Below are 8980 nucleotides of genomic sequence, written 5' to 3'. Positions count from 1 at the left end.
TGGGACAAGTTACAAGGTAGAGCTTTTCTTTTGGGGGCTGAAAAAAACAAAAAACAAAAACAAAAGAAACAAGGAAAAAAGGTGGCGTAGGTTTTCGATCAAAAGGGATCGTAAAAGGGAAAAAAAAAAGAACAAAAAAATTACATTAAAAAAAAGAAAAAAAGAAAAAAGGGAAAGGAAGAAAAGAAAAGAGAAATTAAAAAAAAGAAGAAAAAAGGGGAAGAGGAAAAAAATAAATGGATAGTTAATTAGATGTCATTAAATTGTCCAGAAATTCTTGTGTCCTGCTGTGAAGCAAGGCTGGAAAATCTCATGATATCTCCCTAACTAGCCATATGACCAAAGACGCATCTACGAGGACAAATGACTCGTTTTTATAGTACAAATTATTGACGTACCCCAGTACTGAATTTCAAATAACTGCCACATGCTCTAATATCACATACCCCGGCCATACAAAGAGACAAAAAGGGACATAAGAGTATTGTATTATTGTATTCTTTAAATATAGACATACTAGCAGTATCGCCCGGCGTTGCTCGGGTTTGTAAGGGAAATAACTATATAAGCATTTTTAGAGAGTTATAGCCAAAAAATAGCAAAAAATGCATTGAAAATGGGAAAAAAATGATGGTAATTTTTTTTTTAAATCGTTGAATCATCGTAGACATTTTTAGAGAATTACTTCCCGTATATAATAGCGAAAAAATGCATTAAAATGGAAAAAAATTATTGTAATTTTTTTTTTAAATCGTAGATTCATCGTAGACGTGCGCTAATACCCAGAAGGGCTCGATATGAATCGCGACTATAAGATACCCGGTTTTGGTTAAACTGCACCGCAAAATGTGGGAGTAGTTAGGAATCTAAATCGTAGGAGACAGACACACAACTTTAGTTTTATATATAAAGATATACACTCAGAGATTACCCTCAAGTGCATACTCTCACTCATAAACACAGTCACACTCATACTCACACATATGGCTATTGTTTTATTTTATTGATGTTGTTTTCTTATGTAGGTGGAGGTACGCTGTCCTGAGCCAAGAACGGGAATGTCATGAATGGAACGCTGCTAAATCAGGAATGACATGTGTCTAAATAGCAGAATACCTAATAAAATACCTAATAGACACGGCGTGTTAAATACATATATGAAACAAATGATAGGCGTAGGAGTGGCTGCGTGGTAAGTAGCTTGCTTACAAACCACATGGTTCCGGGTTCAGTCCCACTGCGTGGCACCTTGGGCAGGTGTCTTCTTCTTTAGTCTCGGGCCAACCAAAAACTTGTGAGTGGATTTGGTAGACGGAAACTGAAAGAAGCCTGACGTACATATGTATAATATATTGTCAAGGCTGTAATAACAATGGCATGAGGTCTACACAATCACAGTTGTCCTGATGTTAAGCAGCAGCAGTAATAACAACAGCATCAAGAAACGCATCAATGATGTTTGCTTGAAATTTGATTAAACATCGGAAAGATTGGTGTTTACAAATTTCGTGGCTATTCATATTGTCATGCAGAAGAGTAAAACATACCCGGTAGTGTCGTCAAATTTGCTTAGATCTGTAAGTTGATTACTAACTTAGAACAACATTAGTTTTATAACTTCTTCATCTAGGGAGCTAAAGTAGAATCTTATCATTTGAACGCACAGGTAAGGTGTCAGTTATAGAATCGGCATGGACTTTTGAAGTCGGTATCACATCAATCCAATTCTCAGTATGGGAAAAATTCAACACTCACACAAGCAGACAGAGACTCTTAGATACGTGCATACACTTAGGTTTGTAAGTGATAGTATATAGTATATACCCGCATTCAAACGTAACTAAACCACATTGTATTTTCACGCCATAGCCATCAATTGACAATATTCAGACTGGTGTTAAACATATTGGGGAGGCGCAATGGTCCAGTGGTTAGGGCAGCGGACTCGCGGTCGTAAGATCGCGGTTTCGATTCCCAGACCGGGCGTTGTGAGTGTTTATTGAGCGAAAACACCTAAAGCTTCACGAGGCTCCGGCAGGGGGGGGGGGCGGGTGATCCTTGCTGTACTCTGTCACCACAACTTTCTCTCACTCTTACTCCCTGTTTCTGTTTCAAAGGGCCGGCCTTGTCACTCTCTGTGTCACGCTGAATATCCCCGAGAACTACGTTAAGGGTACACGTGTCTGTGGAGTGCTCAGCCACTTACACGTTAATTTCACGAGCAGGCTGTTCCGTTGATCGGATCAACCGGAACCCTCGTCGTCGTAACCGACGGAGTGGTTCCATTCCAAACATATTGGAATGCGACAATTGTTTTCTTTATGAATTTTGTTTCCGTCGGTTGGTTTCAAATGTTGCTTTAATGAGTTTTCACTTCTCGTTTCATCCGCTAATTTGTTCACTGTCTGTTGTTTCCTTTTCTGGCCATCACTGCTGTTTTTCAGATCTGTAATCCTTCTATACTTGCACTCCTAAAGTGTATTTTTAAAAAGTTTTACATCGGCGCAGGAGTGGCTGTGTGGTAAGAAGCTTGCTTCCCAACTACACAGTTCCGGGTTCAGTCCCAATTGGGCAAGAGCTTTTACTGTAGCCTCGGGCAGACCAAAGAATTGTGAATGGATCTAGTAGAGGGAAACTGAAATAGTTACCAGGGCAGCAAAAATCTCACAAGTAAAGGTGTTGTAACTCCTTGTTTATAAAGGTAGAAACTTCGTGTTTTCGTTGAATATTTTGAATAATATGAATAAAAAATGGAGTTAACGCAGGTGTAATCAAATATTTTTACTTTCGACACATGTTTCGAAAATTCCACTGATACTATTCAAAAGAATAAATGGTATAAACAATGCAATCTTCTCCTCAGGAAAGTGAAAAAAACGAAACTCGGTCAATAAGACATTTTAGCAAAAAATGATGGATTTGTATAGCGATAGACAGAATGTTATTAATATTCTATTGGAATATTCTATTGTTATTAATATTCTATTGGAATTGACTTCAGATACAATAACCTTGTTATTAATATTTCTAGAGGGTTGGATGGTATCAGCTAAATTAATGTTAGTATTAGTAAATGTATTAATATTTAACAGTTTGTTATTATGAGAAGAAATAATTTGCAAGAGATTTTTTGTGTTTGAAAAACCTATCCTAACCTTATGTGAATTGATTATAGAGTAATATCTAGAATTGTTTGGAAAATTTCTAGCAATAGCTTGACGAAACAGCAGTGGGAGATTAGATTTAATTTGTCTCCCGTAAGGAATTATTAACCAAATATTTTTACTAGTATTCATAGCGTAATTACTTTTGAAGGTGTTATATTTACTTTTAGATCGATAATACTTTAATCAGGTTTATTAATAACCTGCTAACTGAATAGTTACAGCATATGGAGTTATTGAATATTAACGCATCTCTTAAGGACATTCCTATTCCACCTAAGAATGTTTTCCTTAAACAACTTGTCAATAAGATAAATTCATTCATCAACCGAATAAGATGGCATACCTTTTTCTTTGACAAAAATGACACTCAACAACACACTAATGATAAAACATCTGAGTTCAACAAGTTATTTAAATCTAAAAATAGTCCGCCGCCTAACCCAAGATTGAAGCAATTTGAAGATGATCTCTGGTCCATTGTGAGAAATGTAAAATTTCAACGATCACCACTAAGAAATAAACATCTGAGGTATCTTCGCAACATCACCAAAGAAATCAATTCTATGGATACTATGTTGGTTCAATCAGATAAGACTGGAAATCTGTACAAACTTTATAAAGACTATTATTTGGAATTACTTAAAAAAGAAATTCAGAAAAAGTATAAAATTGCTGATAAAAGAATACTTAAGAAAGCCAACATTGAGGCTATGAAAATCATGGAGAAATATAACCTACAAATGAAGACAGAACCACTTGTTCCTAAGCAACCTCAGTTCATTTTGAAGGATCACAAACCAAATTTTTTTTACTAACCCATCATTAAGGCTCATCTGCCCTTCTAGCTCTGACATCAGTATCCTTAGTAAAAATATACTAGATAAATATATTCCTAATTTAATCAAAACATTAAAACTTAGTTTATGGACTAATTCGTTTGAAGTAGTTGACTGGTTTAGTTCTATTACCAATGAGGTGAGTACTAAGTTTATCCAGTTCGATATTTTCAATTTTTATTCGTCTATCAATCCAATAGTACTTAGTAAGGCACTTTGGCATGCTCATAACAAAGCTGGTCTCACCTGAGAAGAAATTAATGTTGTGTTGGCAGCCAGAAGATCTATTATTAAATTTGATGATAAGTTGTGGGTCCGTAAAGACACACCAGATAGTTTCGATATACCAATGGGAAGTTCTGATTCAGCACAGATAGCTGATTTGGTCTGTATATATATTCTTTTTGAAACGGCTGAAGAGTTCCCTAACATTTATGGAGGTCTATATCGTGATGATTGTTTACTTTACCTCCAAAATGTTTCCAACCAAAAGGTACAAAAAGTTAAGAATAGTTTAGTTAATTTTTTCAGTAGAATGGGCTTAAAAATCGTTTTTGACGAAGTCAGTTCCAATATAATTAAGTTTATGTCAAGTAACTCTAAGATTAAAAATTCTATATACCAGTGTATAATCAGTACTCGTAATAAAGTACGATATTTTACATTGGAAGCACATCGTTAGAGTTATCTAAAATAATTTCTATCCATTACTCAACATTTAGGGATAGAAATAAACGGAATAGTACTGGTCTCAGCAAACTGATTTGCGGTTTAAAAGACCACAAAGAAACAATTTCATTTAGAATGGTTGATTCTCTCAATTTCGATACCATATGACAAAGGCAAGAAATTCTGTCTTCTCTGCAATTCTGAGCTATTTTTCATTATTTTTTCTAAACATACTCTAGTAAACACGGTTATAGAGCGAGCATACATATGTAAGCATTGGCAAAAACATACATTTAGTGCATATAAGTAGTCTCTATCATTATATATAATTTAAACTTTAATTTCCTTTATATCTAACATTCACTATTAATATCCCTACTTTTTCTGTTAGCTACTTATGACGTTATATCATATAACGTTTTTTAAACAATATTAATAGCATTCTGTCTATCGCTATACAAATCCATCATTTTTTGCTAAAATGTCTTATTGACGAGTTTCGGTTTTTTCATTTTACTGAGGAGAGGATTGCATTGTTTATACCATTTATTCTTTTGAATAGTATCAGTGGAATTTTCGAAACATGTGTCGAAAGTAAAAATATTTGATTACACCTGCGTTAACTCCATTTTTTATTCATATATATATATATATATATATATATATATATATTATATATATATATCTAGACTGTTTTTTGTAAGTTTCTGGATCATTTGTTTCAGTTGACTGCAGAATACTTCGGCCGTGATTGATGAGCCAGGTTTAAAGAAATTATAATGGCTCACACCTGCGCCAGACCACCAAACACACACCGTCAGCTTCTTTTGATGAATTTTGGTTTTGGACAGTGTTTTGGTGGTTCGTCTTTGTCCAACCATTGTGCTGAACGTTTGCGGTTGTTTAATTGGATCCATTTTTCATCACATGTTACAATTCGATTCAAAAATGATTCATTTTCGTGACAAGAAAGTAGCATAATGCAGGCTTCCAAACGTTGCTGTTTCTGATTTTCATTGAGTTCATGTGGAACACACTTATCTAAATTTTTCACTTTACCGATTTGAACTATGTGAGTCAATATTGTTTGCTTGCTATCACAAAACAACAACAATAATCCACAGGCACTTTGAGATGGATCTGACTCGACGCTGGTTTTCAGTTCGTCATTATCCACCTTTGTCTCTGGTCGACCATGTTGCTCATTTGTAAGGGCAAAGTTACCAGAATGGAATTCTGTAAACCAATTTGATACTGCCTGCTGTGTAATAACATTAGAATAAAATACTCGATTAATATTCCGAGCTGTCTGCGATGTTTTATTTCCAAGAAAGCACTCATACTTCAAAACGGTACGAATTTCCGACTTATCCATCTCTAAACAAAATAGCAAAAATTGATTTATAGATACTTTATAAAGCACAAAAGGAATTAGAATAAAGAAATAGAGGTATCAGCTTTCTAATAAAAAAAAATAACGATTGTCAAAATACAATAATGGCACAAAATGAGCAGTAATAAAAGTTTACCACATAGAAGTTAAATTTTTGATTTTTGCTGAGATTTTTCTTGAGAACACATTCTTCGTAGTAATGGCGACTTGACGTCTATGTTTAGCATAAAGACTGTCCACTTTTAAAGTCAGTCCTTTTACTATTGTATGTAAAAAATATTTTAATCTTCGAATTTTTAAAAATATGCTACGACACTGGTTTTAATTGATTGATATCAATTTCTACCCTTTTTAATTATATATATACATATCTATATCTATCGATCTATCTATCTATCTCTCTATCTATCTCTCTATCTATCTATCTATCTATCTATCTACCTATCTATCTATCTATCTATCTATCTATCTATCTATCTATCTATCTATCTATCATCTACCTATCTATCTATCTATCTATCTATCTATCTATCTATCTATCTGCCTATATATATATTTATGTCTTGTTTGTCCTCTCACCATCGCTTGACAACCAATGCTAGTGTGTTTATGTCCCGGTAACTAACGGTTCGACAAAAGAGAACGATAGAATAAGTACTAGGCTTACAAAGAATAAGTCTTGGCTTAATTTGTTCAACTAAAGGCGGTGCTGCAGCATGGCCGCACTGAAATTACTGAAATAAGTAAAAGAATGAAAGAACGCTTTTGATTGGCTAATGTTGTTGTCATTCAAACTCTGTTTATGTCGGCTGCAAAACCATATCGTGTTTATCTAAAATGTCTGTTGATTGTTGTAGAGCTGTTTACTTGCTTATCTGTTAATCATTTACATGTTTCAATTTTTTTTTCTGCAGCCGCCGGTAGTTTATGTTTCTCATCTTCTGTTTAGCTAACGATGTCGTGCAGTCTAATTTGTACAAAGAATATTGTCTTTTGCCTCTTTATTGAAGATAACTTTACTCTTTTACCCTTTTACTTGCTTCAGTCATTTGACTGCGGCCATACTGGAGCACCGCCTTTAATCGAGCAACTCGAACCCAGGTCTTATTCTTTTGTAAGCCCAGTACTTATTCTATCGGTCTCTTTTGCCGAACCACTAAGTAACGGGGACGTGAAACACACCAGCATCGGTTGTTAAGCAATGCTAGGGGGACAAACATAGACACACAAACACACACATGCATATATATATATATATATGTGTGTGTGTCTGTGTGTTGGATCGTTAGCCCCTAAACGCAATTTTTTCTCTCCTTGTTTCTTTTCTGCGTATCTTTCTGTCGAAGAGCGTAGGCTCGAAACGTAAAAGACTTGTTTTATTTCTATTCCTGAGCGCCATACTAATACATTGCTTGTTTGTACGCCACCTGCCTTCGTCTTTTGTTTATTTTCGTAAACCTTCCCGTTATATATATATATATATATATATTATATAAAAGGGCTTAGTAAAATAAATTACTTTGCCGCATACTGAACTCATTAGAAATAGCAGCTAAAAAAACTATTTTAAAAACTATTTCTAATACTTAAAGAAAACCTCTCTCATATAGTGTTTGCTCAATTCAACTCACGCAAATATGGGGGTAGAGACATTAAAAAAATCAAGTGCAAAGGTTATTTGAGAACGTACGTTTCAAGATTAGTCAACACGACATTTCTATCATCAGCTCAGAACTCCCTGGTTTGGATTTGAAAACACTGAAAGTGGGAGCATACCCTTTCGGCTTCCTCTCGCTTCCGAAGATCTGCTCGTAACTACAGTGCCAACAAACCCAAAAATGCAAGCGAAGAATTTCTGCTCTCCCCTTTCCACCAGCGTGGGTTAAAATCAGTAAACACTATGCTTTTTTCGGTAAAGTCCGCGGCATTATATAGAGAGAGATGAATTATAATTTCAACAATTGAGGGTAAAATTAATTATTAATCAATTTCACCAAGTATTCAGTATGCAAAGGGACCATTTAAGGCGAATTCAAATTATTACATTATATAAAAGGGCTTAGTAAAATAAATTACATTGCCGCATACTGAACTCATTAGAAATAGCAGCTAAAAAAACTATTTTAGAAACTATTTCTAATACTTAAAGAAAACCTCTCTCATATAGTGTTTGCTCAATTCAACTCACGCAAATATGGGGGTAGAGACATTAAAAAATCAAGTGCAAAGGTTATTTGAGAACGTACGTTTCAAGATTAGTCAACACGACATTTCTATCATCAGCTCAGAACTCCCTGGTTTGATTTGAAAACACTGAAAGTGGGAGCATACCCTTTCGGCTTCCTCTCGCTTCCGAAGATCTGCTCGTAACTAACAGTGCCAACAAACCCAAAAATGCAAGCGAAGAATTTCTGCTCTCCCCTTTCCACCAGCGTGGGTTAAAATCAGTAAACACTATGCTTTTTTCGGTAAAGTCCGCGGCATTATATAGAGAGAGATGAATTATAATTTCAACAATTGAGGGTAAAATTAATTAATTAATCAATTTCACCAAGTATTCAGTATGCAAAGGGACCATTTAAGGCGAATTCAAATTATTACATTATATAAAAGGGCTTAGTAAAATAAATTACTTTGCCGCATACTGAACTCATTAGAAATAGCAGCTAAAAAAACTTTTTTAAAACTATTTCTAATACTTAAAGAAAACCTCTCTCATATAGTGTTTGCTCAATTCAACTCACGCAAATATGGGGGTAGAGACATTAAAAAAGCTGATGATAGAAATGTCGTGTTGACTAATCTTGAAACGTACGTTCTCAAATAACCTTTGCACTTGATTTTTTAATGTCTCTACCCCCATATTTGCGTGAGTTGAATTGAGCAAACACTATATGAGAGAGGTTTTCTTTAAG

At 34.7% G+C, this 8980-nt stretch overlaps 1 pseudogene; it reads right to left on the bottom strand.

The window, feature by feature from the left end:
• Positions 1-4088: 4088 nt before the first annotated feature.
• LOC115222867 lies at positions 4089-6047 on the bottom strand (annotated as a pseudogene).
• Between the last annotated feature and the right edge of the window lie 2933 nt (positions 6048-8980).

The sequence above is a fragment of the Octopus sinensis genome, linkage group LG21 (assembly GCF_006345805.1).
Source record: "Octopus sinensis linkage group LG21, ASM634580v1, whole genome shotgun sequence".
Taxonomy (NCBI): Eukaryota; Metazoa; Mollusca; class Cephalopoda; order Octopoda; family Octopodidae; genus Octopus; species Octopus sinensis.
This window is presented reverse-complemented; position numbering and strand designations above follow the sequence as displayed.